Raw genomic sequence first — 15,960 nt, 5'->3', positions numbered from 1 at the left:
AGATTATAGTTGAGAATATACAATTTGAAGATTTAGAGCCTAGTGTTGCTAGTGAAGAAACAGCTGGAGAGATTCATAAAGCTCCTCGTCCATTAGTTCCCCTTTGGATCTGGGTCCAAAGAAAGTTTCCCATACAGTCCATCATATCCCTGTGCCTTTTTGATCTGTTCCATTGTTTCCCACAATTCAATCTGCTAGTATTCTCCCACATATCCCAGTCATGGCAGGACAACAAGCACCCACAAAGATGGAAAGAATTATTGCTACTAGGTATGGACCCTTGGTCTTGCCTGTTCTTTTGAATGCCATGCCTGCAGGAGAGTATCAAAAATATATGCCTAAATTCACTGGTACAGAGGGAGTAACTGCTGAATAACACCTTGAAGCTTTTTATAGTTATGCTGATATCCTAGATATCAGTGAATATGATGTGTGGATGAGAGTTATTGTCCAGAGTCTTGATGGAGAAGCAAGAAAGTGGTTCAGAGAATTGACCCCTAGGTCCATAATAGACATTAAACCATTGGATGATGCATTTTGAAGCAATAGGGAGATAGAAAGGATCTGCTCTATTACCATACTGAGTTTGGAAACCTAAAGAGGGAAAATGGGGAATCATTGCCCGATTTTAATAAAAGATTCAATCGTATGTATAGTAAGATACCAGCTGAGGTAAAGCCTACCCCCACCTCTTCCAAACTCACTTATGCCAATGCTTTTGACTCTGATTTCTACCTATTGTTGAGAGAAAGGAGATGTACCACTCCAGCTGATATGCAAGATGCAGCACTGGAGGTGGAATCCAATATTATGGCTGCAGAAAAGATAAAGAGTCATGCTGACAGAAGGGGGAAGAGAGGTGAGGCTTCTGCTTCATCTTCAGAACCCAAATTAGACAAAATGTCTAAGATGATAGAGTCATTGGCTGTTGAAATATCTAACTGGAAGGTTGAACAGAATTCAGGAAAGACAAGGCAGCAGAATGCATTTTCTCCAAGAAATCCCAATCCATTCAGAAGAGAAAATGAACAGTTACAAATAATTCAGAAGGGTAAAGAAGCTAACGAAGATCAAAAAGTTAAAGCTCCTTTTAAAAATGTAGTCATGGAGGAGAAGCAGTTTGAAGATGAGGATGAAATTCATTGCATGGAAGATAAAGGCAGTGCTGCCTTTTTGACATTGGCTACATATGAAGAATCATTGCTGTAGGAACAAGATAGTCAGGAGTGGGACAGAGAGGTTGTTCTACAAACTGGTGAACAACAAAGATACAATCTGAGGTCAAATGCAAAAAATGTCAAAGAGAATCCTGCCCAAAGAGCTGCTGTCCAAATAGAGTCACAGAATATTAGGCAGAGAAGATTAGCAGCTGATCCAGTCATCCTCAAAGCTCCAGTTCAAGAGGTAAGAAGTTCTGATAAGTTACCTTCCTCTTTCAACTTTGAGTCAGAAGTCCATAAATTAAAAATATATGTGCCTCTGGTAGAGTTGGTAAAGATTGAAGTGTTTAGGAAGCCTATCCTTGAGGCTCTTGAGCTGGAAACCACACAAACCTCCACTGACTCTGTCAATTTGCAAGATGACAAGCCTGTAGTTGTGCTTAGCCCTATGATCAAACCTGCTGATAATAATTCCCCATCATTTTATGTTTCATTGACCATTCATGACAAAATCCTCCACAATTGCCTGCTAGACATGGGGGCCAGCCACAATTTGATGCTTAAAGCTGTCATGGAAGAGTTAGGCCTTGACATCACCATACCATATCATGATTTATTCTCATTTGATTCAAGAAAGGTGAAATGTCTGGGGTTGATTAAAGATCTAGCCATTACCCTAACTCAGCTGCCCATGAAGAGTATGATGATGGATATTGTGGTAGCAGATGTCCCTCCTAAGTTTGGCATGCTGTTGTCTAGAGGATGGATTAAGAGACTAGGTGGGACATTACAAAATGATCTATCTTATGCCACTGTCCCAGTTTTTGGAGGAGAAAGCAGGAGATTGTACAGAGAAGCACAGTTGGCATACATCATCAGTGATGAGAAGAATCCTTTTAATCATCCCATTTATGCCGTGGACACTAATTTTGGAGCATGTATCCTCCAAATTGAATAATCCTAAAAGGCCTCAATGCAGCTCAAGAAACCAAAAAATCAGGCCGAGGAAGAGCAAGGAAGTCAGGTTTGGGATATATTCTTTGATGGGGCATGTTCCAGGGAGACTGCAGGAGCAGGGGTGGTGCTGATATCTCCAAAACAAGAGAGCACACAACTGTCTTTTAAGCTGGCTTTTCAAGCCACTAATAACATAGCAGAATATGAGGCTCTACTATTGGGCCTTAATGCAGCTAAGGACAGAGGAATCAGGAACATAAAGGTGTTCGGAGATGCTGATCTTATCATTCAGCAAGTAAACAAAACATTTCAAGCAAAGCGTCCTAGGCTGAAAGCATACAGAGATGAGGTATGGAGACTCAAATATTCCTTTGATAATTTCTGTATTTCATATATCCCTAGAGCCAAAAATCATCTTGTTGATTCCCTTGCTATGTCTGCTAGCATGTTTATCCCTCCCATGCCTCCCAGACTAGTTTATGAAGTCCAAACGAAGTATAGGCCATCCTTTCCTGATAATGTCCACCATTGGAAAGTTTCTGATGATGATGATGAATTGAATAGGTTGTTGCAAGTCATTGGTGAATTCTCTGAAATGAAAATTGACCAAGAAAATGAAGCCCTGGAAGAAAGCCCTCAATCCCAGCTTAGGAATAGAATTGGCAAAAATAGCATTGTCCAGCTTCCCAGCAATCATATTCCTAAGGGTTTGATTCCTTTAGAAAGACTGTTTGACCAGAATGATGTGCTGTACAAGGCTGCCCAAAAAGAAGATCAATCTGCAGTCTGTAAGCATGATATAGGGAGTCCAGGTCAGCCAAGATACATAAATTTGTCCACGCATCTGTCTATTGATCAGTGTTCTAAATACTGCAATTTAATGAAGCAATTTGCTGATGTGTTTGCCTGGGAATATAGTGACCTAGAAACCTATGATAAAAATATTATCCAGCATAAAATCCCTTTAGAGAAAGATACCATCCCCTTCAAGCAGAAGCTAAGACCAATGAATCCTATGCTCCTTCCTCTGATTGAAAAAGAAATTAAAAATTTGTCGGCTGCCAAGATGATAGTCCCTCTAAGATATTCAAAATGGGTAGCCAATTTGGTTGTGGTGAGGAAGAAAAGTGGAGAAATCAGACCGTGTGTTGATTTCAGAAACTTAAACAAATGTTCTAAGAAAGACAACTATCCTCTACCCAAGATGGAGCATTTGTTGCAAAAAGTCTCAGGAGCCAAAGTAATGTCTTTCTTGGATGGATTTTTAGGGTTTAACCAGATTGCTGTGCATCCATATGACCAAGAGAAGACTGCATTCACCACTCCTTGGGGCACTTTTATGTATGCCAAGATGCATTTTGGAGTAATGAATGCTGGAGCCACCTTTCAGAGAGCTATGGATATAGCATTTGTAGGAGAGAAGGATAAATTTGTCCTCATCTACCTAGATGATATAGCAGTATACTCCAGTAACCATCAAGATCATCTGCAACATTTGAAGAAGGTGTTCCTGAAGTGTAGAAGGTTTGGGGTTTCAATCAATCCTAAGAAGTCACAGTTTGCTTTAGAAGAAGGCAGGTTGTTGGGACATATTGTTTCTGTTATAGGTGTCCGAATTGACTAGAAAGAGTAAGAGAAATATAGACTTTGTCTGTCCCGAGATCAAAGAAAGATATCCAGTCCTTTCTGGGCAAAATATTTTTTTTGAGGAGGTTTATCCCAAATTTTGCAGAGCTGATGAAGCATATTACCTCCATGTTGAGAAAGGGGTCAGAGATAAAATGGACTGATTCAGCAAGAAGATCTTTTGAGTCCATCAAGAAAGCCATTATGGAAGCTCCCACTCTAAGCAGTCCAGATTACAGCAAGGAGTTCCATATATTTTCATTTTCCTCTGAAGACACCCTTGCAGCAGTTTTATTGCAAGAAGATGAGGAAGGCTCAGAGCATCCAGTGGCATTTTTCAGCAAAACATTAAGGGATGCTGAGCTGAGGTATGATATTATTGAGAAACAAGCATATGCTCTTGTCAAATCTTTGAAAGCTTTCAGAGTCTACATTCTGCATTCCAAGATAATTGCATATGTACCCTCTGCTGCAATAAAAGATGTCTTAACACAACCTGATGCTGATGGAAGAAGGGCTAAATGGATTGCAAAGTTAATTGAATTTAATATAGAATTGAAGCCCACCAAACTTGTCAGAGGTCAGGGTCTTGCCAGGTTGTTAGCTGAAGAAAATTACAGAACATTGGACATACATTTCATGGGCACAATTGCAGAAAATGGTCAGGCAGAAGAAGAAGAAACAGCTAAACCAGAAAAGAATCAGACATTGGTTGAAAAGCTAGCTTCTTGTGATTGGTATTCTGCAATAGTTAAATTCTTGCTGAAGCTAGAAATTCCTCCAGGCCTTACTCAAAGTCAAGTCAGAACTGTTAAACTTAGGGCAACAAAATATTGTATCTGCTCTATTGGAGGGATCCATCTGGAGTGCTTTTGAGGTGTCTGGACAAAGAGCAGTCAACAAAAGTTATGCAGTAGTTTCATTCCAGCATGTGTGGAGGGCACCATTATTGGAAAACCACTGCCCATAAGATCCTTAGAGCTGGGTACTATTGGCCCACCTTATTTTCTGATGTATTTTCATTTGTTAAATCTTGTGACAGGTGCCAAAGATTTGAAGGAAAGCAGCAGTTGAAGTCCCTGCCCTTAAAACCAATACATGCAAAAGGACCTTTTCAGTAGTGGGGCTTGGATTTCATTGGAGAAATAAATCCACATTCCAGTGGCCAACACAGATGGATATTAGTAGCCACTAATTATTTCACTAAGTGGATTGAAGCAATCCCGACCAAAAAGGTTGATCATAATGTGGTCATGAAGTTTTTGACAGAAAATATCTTCACCAGATTTGGTTGTCCACATAAATTAGTCACAGACAATGCAACAGCCTTCAGGGCAAAGGAATTGGTGGATATGTGTGATTCAATGGGCATTAAGCTGGTTCATTCCACCTCATATTATCCCCAAGGCAATGGTCTAGCAGAATCTTCAAATAAAAGCCTGATAAGGATAATTAAAAAGCTGCTTGAAGACAACAAAAAGAATTGGGATTCTAAGCTCAAATATGCACTGTGGGCTGACAGAGTAACCATTAAGAAATCCACAGGGAATTCTCCATTCAAGCTGGTATATGGCACTGAGGCTGTATTCCCAATTCAGTTAACTCTCCCTGTGGCAAAGTTCCTGCAAGATGAATGTAATGAGGAAGAAGACATGGCAAAAAGGATCACTGATTTGGCAGAGGTACATCAAATCCGAGAACAGCTGGTTGAAAAGGCTGCAGCACATCAGAAAAAGATCAAGGAAGCTTTTGACAAAGGGACAAAAGCAGATAATTTTCAAGTTGGAGACTTGGTTCTGAAGTGGGATGCACTAAAGGAAAAGAAAGGCAATCATGGGAAGTTTGATGCTTTTTGGACAGGGCCTTTTATCATTTCTCAGATTCAAGGGAACAACACCTTCATACTGAAAAGTATGGGAGGAGAGGCAGTTTTTGATGGCCCAATTAATGGGTGTTTTCTAAAAATTTATGTGATTTAAGGTCTTTTGGCCTTAAAATTGTAAATATTTGATTTTATCAGCCTTAGTGTAGGTTTAGTTAGACTCCATGCCCAATGGAACACTAGGAATTTTGCTAATTTGTTTTTCACAGGAAAGGCATTGATTTGCAAGTTCTTGAGACCTCACAGGGAGGATCTCATCCCCAGAAGGTGCCAGTGTTAGCTCTGCTACATTCTTTAACATTTGATGGATCAAAAACAGGTCTGGTAGTGATGGTTATGCTTACAAGGGACCCGAATTAGTCATTCTTCTCCTACTCCTTCATTCTCCTTATACTTCCATAACCCCTACCATCTCTGTTTTCTTCCAAAACCCGGCATAAACCCATTTTTATTTAACTCCCGAGCACTGAGTTTAAACTGTCATATAACCACGATCACATAACTGTGCGCTATTCACAAGCTCTTCCCATCACACCAGTCAAATCCGTACAATTAAGTTCCCGCTGTTCGATCATCCATCGCCCGATCCAACGGTCCCTTCCGCAAAAAAAAAAAATTGCATATTTGCTCCGCACTGTCTGATCTACCTTGCCGCGATCAGACGACATTCACACCTCCCGTGCCCATAAGTTGCTCGCGCGTTAGCTCGTGGGGAAGGTGGTTTTGGCCCCAGCACATCCGCCACGTGTCGCGCGATGATTGTGATCGCGCGCCCATTGTACGTTTACCGCTCACCTCCGAAAGCGGTGCGATATATACCGCTTACCGCCCGTTGTACCGTCCCCACCTGTTATCGTCCGTGCTGCTCTTCCGCCCGATAGACGTCGGATCTGTCTGCCCGCGATTCGACGGCTCACGGTTGTCCATTCCTGTTTCCGCCTTATACCCTCTGTAAACCGATCTCCGTCGTCCATCTGCGTGATCCAACGACTGTTGTTTATTCCCCGTCCCGCTCATTCGTTCTCCATGCAGTCTTCACATCCGCGACCTGTACCATGCTTCCAAAGGACGAGCATAACCAGTATCCAGTACCTGAGCAGTTACTCCTCAACAACTGCATTTAACATGAAGGACGGCCAAGAAGGAAAAGGACATACCTCGAGCAGTTGAATTCATTCAGCAGTTATGGAGAATTCTTTCATATGAAATTCCACCTGCTCAAGAAAGACAACAAAATATCAAAGGAGATCAAGTCCGTTCACCAAAGCAAGCAGATTGCAGCAGAGACCCATATTAGATAGTTAAAGTGGTTGGTGGCCCATTATGACCCCTCCACACACAGAACAACAACATTTTTGTAATCAAACTCCATATATACCCAGAACACAGATGTAGTCAGGGTTGATGGTTGTTGTTTTGATGTAAAGTTCAACTTCTGGAGACTATAACTATTGTGATACTTGCAGCGTCTGGTCCTCATTTTTAGCTAATACAAGCTTCTTTTTTTGTTAATTGCTCACTTTCCATTTCTACTCTGTTCTAGGTTGTGCCTGTTATGCATTTTTCATGTGCTCTTGATATTTAGCATTAGAGGGGCTGTCATCCCACCTCTGTGTTGAAGTCTAGTACGTATCATTGAATGTATGATGCGGGTTTCTGTTTACTTAATGCCAGAGAGCTTTCATCCTGTCTGTGCATTAGGAAATAGATTTTCAGACCTCTTTACTGGTTGCAGCTGGCCATCACATGGTCTTGTGCATCTGCTGGTGTGGTCAGTATTCTCCATGTTCACCTAATCCTCAAACTATGAGTAATTGGTGGTCTAAAGCCTTGTAGTCTGAGGGTGTTCACCCATGTCTGGAGTTAAGCATAGTAGAAGTGGTTATCTGGCTTGAATATGCATCATTCCTTCCATTCATCCACTTCCAACATTTTGTTGAGTTTGTAATGTTCCTGAGCATCTCTGAGATACAAACTAGGAGAGTTTCTTGGGGTGATAATAGTTACTAATCCCTTTCTTCAGTCTTCTCACAAGTTTTGCTTCTTCTTCATCTGAGTCTGAACATGAGTGCTCCTGGTTTTTTGTAGATTTATTATTTTCTTTGAATGTTGCATCCCTTGTGGTTGACTTTCCTTTTATAATCCTCATTTCATATGCTATTAGGGAGCCAAAAAATTGATCTATTATTAGCTCCACAATGGTATACATTTCTTCGATAGTTGATACTTTAGGATTAAACTTGGCAGGGAGTGATCTCAATAGTTTTTGGACTATTGTAGACTCCTTAATTTTTTCAGCCAAACCCTTCATAACATTAACAATTTCATCAACTCGAAGAAAGAACTTAGCTATGTATTCATCATTATTCATTCTCAAGGACTCAAATTGCATTCTATAAACTTGTAATTTAGCCATTTTTACTTTACCATCTCCTTCATGAATGTTTTTCATTTCATCTCACATTTCCTTAGCAGACTTACAATGCATTACTTTTACAATTTTTTATTTAGTTAACCCACTAAGGATATCATTCATGGCTTTAGAACTGAATGAAAATTCAACCTTGTCATATTTGTTACCAATTACAGGTGTCTCTTCATAGCTATTCTCCATTGCACCCTAGAAATTTTCACCAAGGGACATTATATATGTACTCATTCTTACTTTCCAAAAGGTATAATTAGTACCATTTGAAAACAGATCTTTATTTGTTGAACACCCTTCCTTACTGGCCATTCTTATGAACTATATATTCCTTCAAACTAATAGGATGACTCATAAGGAACTTTCTCTAATACCAATTGTTGAAAACTAGGCAATTAATGAAGGGGGGTGGGGGATGAATTAGTAATTGTGTCTTTTAAATGAACAATTTCAAATTATTTTAACAACCTTTTATTTTATAGTTAGCAGAGTTATATAGATGTTCAACAATTAACCATGAATTCACAAGTATACACAAAAACAATACATTCATCACATGTAGATACTAGATATAAATGGAAACCCATAAAGGGAGAAAACCATGAATTTTTGTTGTGATGTAAAGGAAAGCACCCACTCCCTCTTTTACATCAATATTGTAGGATTCTACCTATAGGAGATGTTGACCTCTCATTTTTTTGACAAACTACAACTTCCTGGGAGCACCCACACTCTCTTATTACAGGCTCCATCCTGTTCTTTTTCAGGCTACTTCCTAAAAGGAGACACCAATCCCCTAACAATATTACAACTTTATTAGTTTACCTGCTCCTTGAATTCTAAGTTCTCATTCCTCTTTGGCTTTGTTTTGCACTCTATCTCTGCTCCCTTTACTATTTTTTATCTCTTATGTTCCTCTTCCTCATTTCTGCTTCACTTGTACTCCTCTACCTCTTTCTCTATTTGTCAAGCAATTCATGAACTTGTTCTCACATAATTCAATTCACTAGTAACTATATCATTCAAAAAAACATCTCTTGATATACATAGCTTGTTGACTCCTTGTATTCTAATGCAAGGATTTGATGTGAAAGGTTGCCTCTTTTCATTTGAGGGTTGTCTCTTTGTGGTCTACTTATTCATTTCCAACTTTGAAGATCGAACCAAGAAAAAAGGACCTCATACTATTCAAAAATCTGAAGTAACATAAGCTAACAAAATTGATTGCATAAACCAAGGCTTGAAATTTTCTTTATCCATGTTCTAGGACACAAACAAATATTTCCCATTTGTAATATGGGCTATGGAAATTGATTTTCCTCTGGAAATCTAGGCTATAAAAGCATATAGTTAGGCTTTAATCTATGCTTGTTCTTTGAATTAAGGAAAACTCAAGGTTCTTCTCCCATATTTGCAATCATTGCTTCAAGACATCTTCGTTCTACATTGGTAAGTGTGTTCATCATAGATTGTATTTATACATGTGTACAATATGGACACAATATTCAATATCAATATTGATTTCAAGAGTATTGTGTTATCAACCAAGTAATCTCAATCATTGAAGTTACCAACATAAATATTTAAAAATCATGTAACAATTAGCATCAATCATAGATAGAGTTAGAGTTATCAAAGTATCAAGAACAAAATCATTCTTTGCTCAAAATAATAATAAACCTATTGTGTCTCTTCTTCATTTCCAAGTATAGTTGACATATTGACATAGCACTGACATGAGCCTTAATTGTTATTAAATTACCTCTATTTTGATGGCTTTATCCTCCTCTTTCACCATGGTGTAGTCTTCCTCATCATATATAAATACACTATTCTTTATGATGATTTGGAGTATCATGATATATATTGATGATGCCATGTTTCCTTAATGCCTAGTCATTCTTTAAATGTTTGAATACAATCCGTTGTCTTCACATCCCAAACTAATATACTTTTTTATTTTTATCAATATATGCTTCCTCATCATCCCTTTGGCATCAATGCCAAATTTGACATCATTTTGATTGCTATGAACATTTCTTATAAGGGAAGCAAAATAAGATAAGAATCCCCTATGATGTTATGATCTTAGAGGGAATATTATAGTTGGTGCACCATGATGTGTTTGGAATTGTTTCAATTTCATCATTAGGTAAATATATGTACCATCTCTCATTATAAATAAATTATAGAAGAATAGATGGATTTATTTCCTTAGGAATAAATATAATCTCTTTAACAAATTTAAAGAGTTTGAGGCTCTTACATAAAATTAGAAAGATAAGAAACTTAAAGTCCCTAGAATAAATAATGGTGAATAATTTTGTGGGAACGAGTTCAAGGAATTATGTAAGAAGTGCAATATAAAAGGAAAAAGACTATTGTATACACCTTAGTAGAAAGAAATTATAGAAATGATGAACATGATGTCGATGGAAAAAACAAGGAGCATGCTCAGTGGTGCTGAGATATGACAAGATTTGTGGGCAGAGGTGTGGATACTACATGTTACCTAGTATATCAATCACCCTCATCAATGTTGGATTACAAGACTCCACACAAGGTATGGATGGTAAGAAACCATCTCTTAAACATCTAAAGGAATTTAGTTGTGATTCTTATGTACACACCCCACATGAAATAGAAGTTGGACAATAAAGCTATAAAAAATTATCTTCATTGGATATAAAGACGGTATAAAAATTTATAAGATTTGGAACCCAAAAACTAATAAGGTTGTGTGTTGTTGAGATAAGGTATTTAGAGAATTTTTTTTTTGTCAAACCAAAAGTCTTACCAAGGGAGAAAGAACAAGAGAAGATAAAGTTTGAATTGAAGGATCATGAATCAGAGTGTATAGAAGAACAAGAATAGGAAGAAGAAGAAACACATTTTTTGGTATTAAGGAGATTAGATCGGGAAAGAAGGTAGCTAGAAAGGTATAATCCACCTTATTTCTATTCAAATTTTAATTTTCTAATTACTAATGATGATCCTTGAACTATTAGGGAGACAATGGATTCAAAGGATGGGAAACTCTAGAAAAAGGCCACAGTTGAAGAAATGGTAACCTTGGACAAGAATAAGGCTTGGGATCTATTAGATTTGTTGACTAGAATAAATACCATTAGAAACAAATGGTTGTTTAAGAATAAGTTGAATGTAGAAGGAAAAGTGGAGAAATAAAAAGCTCGATTGGTAGAAAATGGTTATTCATAGGTAAAAGAAATGATGTTAGTGAGATTTTTACTCTTGTTACCAAGTTAACTTCTATTTGATTTATTTTAATTGTTTTTATTTACTTTTTTTTTTTGAAGTAGAACATATGGACATTAAGGAAACATTCCTACATGGGGACATGGGAGAAGAAAACTCATAAAGTAGTTAGAAGGCTTTGCAATGTAGGGAAAGAAATAATTGGTATGTAGGTTGAAAAAGTCCTTGCATGGGTAAAACCAATCACCAAGGATGTGATATAAAAAATGTGAAACTTATATATTGGGACTTTGCTTCACAAGGAGCAAAGTGGATCACTACATGTATTTCAAATTAGTTGGTGATCACGATATTTATTTGGTATTGTGTGTGGATGATATCTTGCCAATTGAAAATGACAAGGAAATCATCTAAGATGTGAGAACTTAGTTATGATCTAAATATTGCATGAAGGATCTTGGTGCTGCAAATTTCATTTTGGGCATGGAAATTAAAATAGATCGGGGAAACATGAAACTTTGGTTAAATCAAAGGAAGTATGTTGAGATAACATTGGAGAGGTTTAATAGGTGAGAATGTAAACCAATAAATGTCCCTATTCTTCTAGGTGTAAATTTATTTGTAGATCAGTGTCCCAAGTCATAAGAAGAGGGAAAGGACATGTCCTATGATCAATATGCTAGCACGATTATCAATTTTATGTATGCATGGTTTATACTAGACCAAGAAGTACACATACATCGCGAGTATTGAGTAGGTATATATCAAAACCAAGGAATAATCATTGGACAATAGTAAAGAAGGTTTTTAATATTCACGTGGAACTACTGGTTATGGATTGTGCTCTAAGGAAGACCAAGATTGGACAAATGTTTGGTCATACATGCCTTTATTGATGCACACTGGGATGCAGATATGGATCATAGAAGATTTACAAGTGGGTATGTGTTTAACATATTTGGAGAGGCAATCAATCAAATGATAAATAAATAATTTGTAGTGGCACTCTCAACTACAAAATTTGAATATATGGCAACCACTCATGGAAGCAAGGAAAAAGTATGGTTACAAAGATTGTGTTTAGGCTTTTGGAGTGCAATCTGACTAGTGAAGAACCCAAATTATGATTTGAAGATAAAGCATATTGATGTTTAGTATGACAATGTGAGATATGATTGAAGATAAGAAGGTATCACTGGTAACGGTAAACACTTTGAAGAATGTTGCAGATTCTTTAGCAAACTATGTGAGCACTAAGAATTTCTCTTGGTGTAGAGAACAATGGGAATTACTACCCTAGATTGTTGATCATGTACTCCTACCACCCTTTGTATCCAAACAAATAAAGGTGGGAGAATATTGGGTATGTGTTGTATTTTTTGGGCGATTTTTTGCGTCCATTTTTGGTAGTTTTTGGCATATGATTTTCACATATATTGGTTTTGTGGTGGATGGTGGTTCAACCCATGGCTTTGTAATTCCAAATAAGAAACTATAACTATATTATAATATAGGTGTAATATTGAGGGTTTATGGATGCCATGAGATATACATATTGTATTATAAAATTGTAAAGAGATGTATACTAAAAAAATTCTAGTTTTCCCTATTTTTTTATTTCCATCATAAAATATTTGTGTTATTGTGCCATTGCATCTTTTCTATTTTATTAGGAATATGTTTGAAGTAACTAATTTTATAGGGTGAAAATTAACAATATAACAAAGATAAAGCCAAGAACTCTTTGGAAAGATTTTAAGATGGTTATCTAGATGAACTACTAGGTTCAAAGGTGGCATAAGTATTGGTGTGTACATGCCACTCTTAATAAGAAGTATGGAATTAGTTTTAGCTGCCTTATCATAGTTATTAGATTTTAGCTAGACTATTGGAGTTTTTGGAGGCAATGGTTGTAATGGTCATCTATCATGTTAATCTCATCGATTGTTTCCTTAAGGTAGCTCGCTACCTAGAAGTTAGTAGTAGGCCCTAAGAGCACCAAGAAAAGGTGCCAATATCAATAAAGGAGTTGAAAGTGTTGGGTTGTAGTAGGTGACTTGAAACTTTGGAGGTGAAGATGGCAACCTTGTCTTGGTCCAATAGATTTGTATATATAGAGTAAAGTGTGAAATGAAGTATTGGATTGAGTATGATCAAGTGCATTCTTAGGGATTTTGTATTGGAGATGCCTAAGTTGCAAAATTTTTGGATACGTTTAATGTATGGAAGCATGGTTGAGTGGAATATAGTACAAGAGTAATAGTAAGAATGAAAAGTATATCTAGACATGCTTAATCTAGACAATTACAAAACCTTCTTATGGAGGTTGGATTATTTCAATAGGAGAAGATAGTTGTAATAGTAGTGGACACTCATATTGTAGTCATGGTAGGCATTAGTAAAAAAAACATAAGTATCCAAGAGCATTGCAACGGAGTTGGGAAAATATCATTTTCTCAAAGAAAATAATGAGCAATGACCAATGACATGAGTAATTCTAGTAGTAATAGAGTAAAGTGGTTGGAGAAGTCAATTGTGGATGGATGCATGAGTCTAGACAATAGAATTTTAATGATAGAAAGTTATTAAAAATGTTCTCAAGGATGGTGATTAATTTTAGTTTGGGAGGTTGTAAGGCCCTTGCTTTCGATGGTTTTGGGCACCTTTATTGCATGATTACCTTAGTGATCACTAATTAAGATGAATAGACTTTGGGCATAATGTTGATATCTAGAAGTTTCAATATTGGAGTGCCTTCACCCATTGGCAAGGTGCACCATGAACATGTGAAACACCCTTGCTCATAGATTGGGTGCACTACAAACCTTGACAACTGATTAGTTGGTTATACCAAGAGAAACTTGGAACAAAAATTGGAAAGTAAAGGAAAAGAGAGTTGTCATAAGAATCCTTGAATGCAAGCATGCACCAAGCATTATGGACAAAGTATCATGGAGAGCTTGAATAGATTTTATAGACTTTAGTGCTTGGGCTACATTAAAACACAATAACTTCAATGTTCCACACTTGTAGGTCGGAATGAACAATAGAAATGCCTTTGGGTATAGCCATTCAACGAGTGCAATTGTAGAATCCACTTATTGGGCACACATCCACCTGACACATTTGCTAGGTGCACCTGTTGGGTCCATGGCACTTTGGGTGTAACACCACTAAACATTGGATAGTCAATGAACAAGTTATGAAGGGGCAAAGGCACAATTGGGCACAATCAAAGTTGACGATGTAGGAACCTATGTCCACTTAGGCTTAATGTAACAAACCCAACCTCCTAGGTCACCTTAAAGAGATGGAAATTAGAATTTTTTTTCCTTCCTGAATTCACTGAAAACCATCTTTTGAGTTCATTATTGCCTTCTTCTCACTAAAAGAATTTTGTGAGTATAAAATTCATCCTGTTTTAAAATCTAGGCTTAAAAATATGGCCTATAAAAAGTTTCTCCCCTTTAGCCACGTGACCTTCCTACATGGTCCACCTAACACCCTAAGATGAATGCCAGTCAATGCCAAGGCACCATGTGGCGCCTACTATTACGTAAACTTCGCTTAGTAAAACTTAATTGTATTTAACAAATTTTAACTTAAAATGAAGTTTGAATAATCGTTTAAGATTATGGATAGATTTAAACACATACCCACTTATAACTCTACATATAGATATGGGTTTAACCTCAAACATATTCCAAAAGTCATAAATTCTATGCCACCTACCCATTATGTTTTGGGTGCAAAATCTCTAGTAAGACAAATGTTGGTTAGATTGAGTAGCCTTAGAGACTTTGTAACTATAGAGGAATCGTGATGAATTGCTCATATGTTGTGTGTAAAATAGAGGTGCAAGGAGGCAATAGTTGTTTCACATCTAGTGTTTCAATTCAAACAGGAATCTCGAGTCAAATGTGTAAAATAAGGGGGTGTAACGAGTTGGAATGCATTATTCCAACCAGAAAGCAAGCATTCGGTGAAGTGTGTTGAGATACGTAGTCAAATACTAAATACTTGCCAAAACTTATCGCCACGTCATGCAGTTCTGGATTTTATTTCTTATGCGTTGCCAACAAAGTTACGAGAGATGATCTAGAAAGCTGACGGGTCAATAGTGACCGGTGACCGAACTAAGTGCCACTAATTCCTTGGAACAATTAGTCACGTGATTACTCGTAGACTCTCTTTATATGTAGTAAATGAGATTATGACCTTTCCACATTAAATGAGACTATCACCTTTCCACAATGTAGTGCGTTACTTTTATATAATATCTTCTAAGGCAACCTCCTAATGTAATGTTGAAGGTGTCTAAATGGTTTTAACTTTCTAAGGCAACCGCCTCATGGCATCCAGGCAAAACTTAGGGTTGACAAGAAGTCATGATGTTAACAATTGAGGGTTGCACATACGTTAGCAAATTTCTGGAAACTCACTCGCAACAACTTTTGGATGGTTTTAATTTTCTAAGGCAACCGCCTCATGGCATCCAGGGAAAACTTAGGGTTGACAAGAAGTCATGATGTTAACAATTGAGGGTTGCACATACGTTAGCAAATTTCTGGAAACTCACTAGCAACAACTTTTGGATGGTTTTAATTTTCTAAGGCAACGGCCTCATGGCATCCAGGTAAAACTTAGGGTTGACAAAAAGTCATGATGTTAACAATTGAGGGTTGCACATACGT

The sequence above is a fragment of the Pinus tabuliformis genome, chromosome J, assembly GCF_031772625.1.
Source record: "Pinus tabuliformis cultivar Carrire ecotype Pingquan chromosome J, CPIR1, whole genome shotgun sequence".
Classification (NCBI taxonomy): Eukaryota; Viridiplantae; Streptophyta; class Pinopsida; order Pinales; family Pinaceae; genus Pinus; species Pinus tabuliformis.
Note: the sequence above shows the minus strand (reverse complement) of the source record.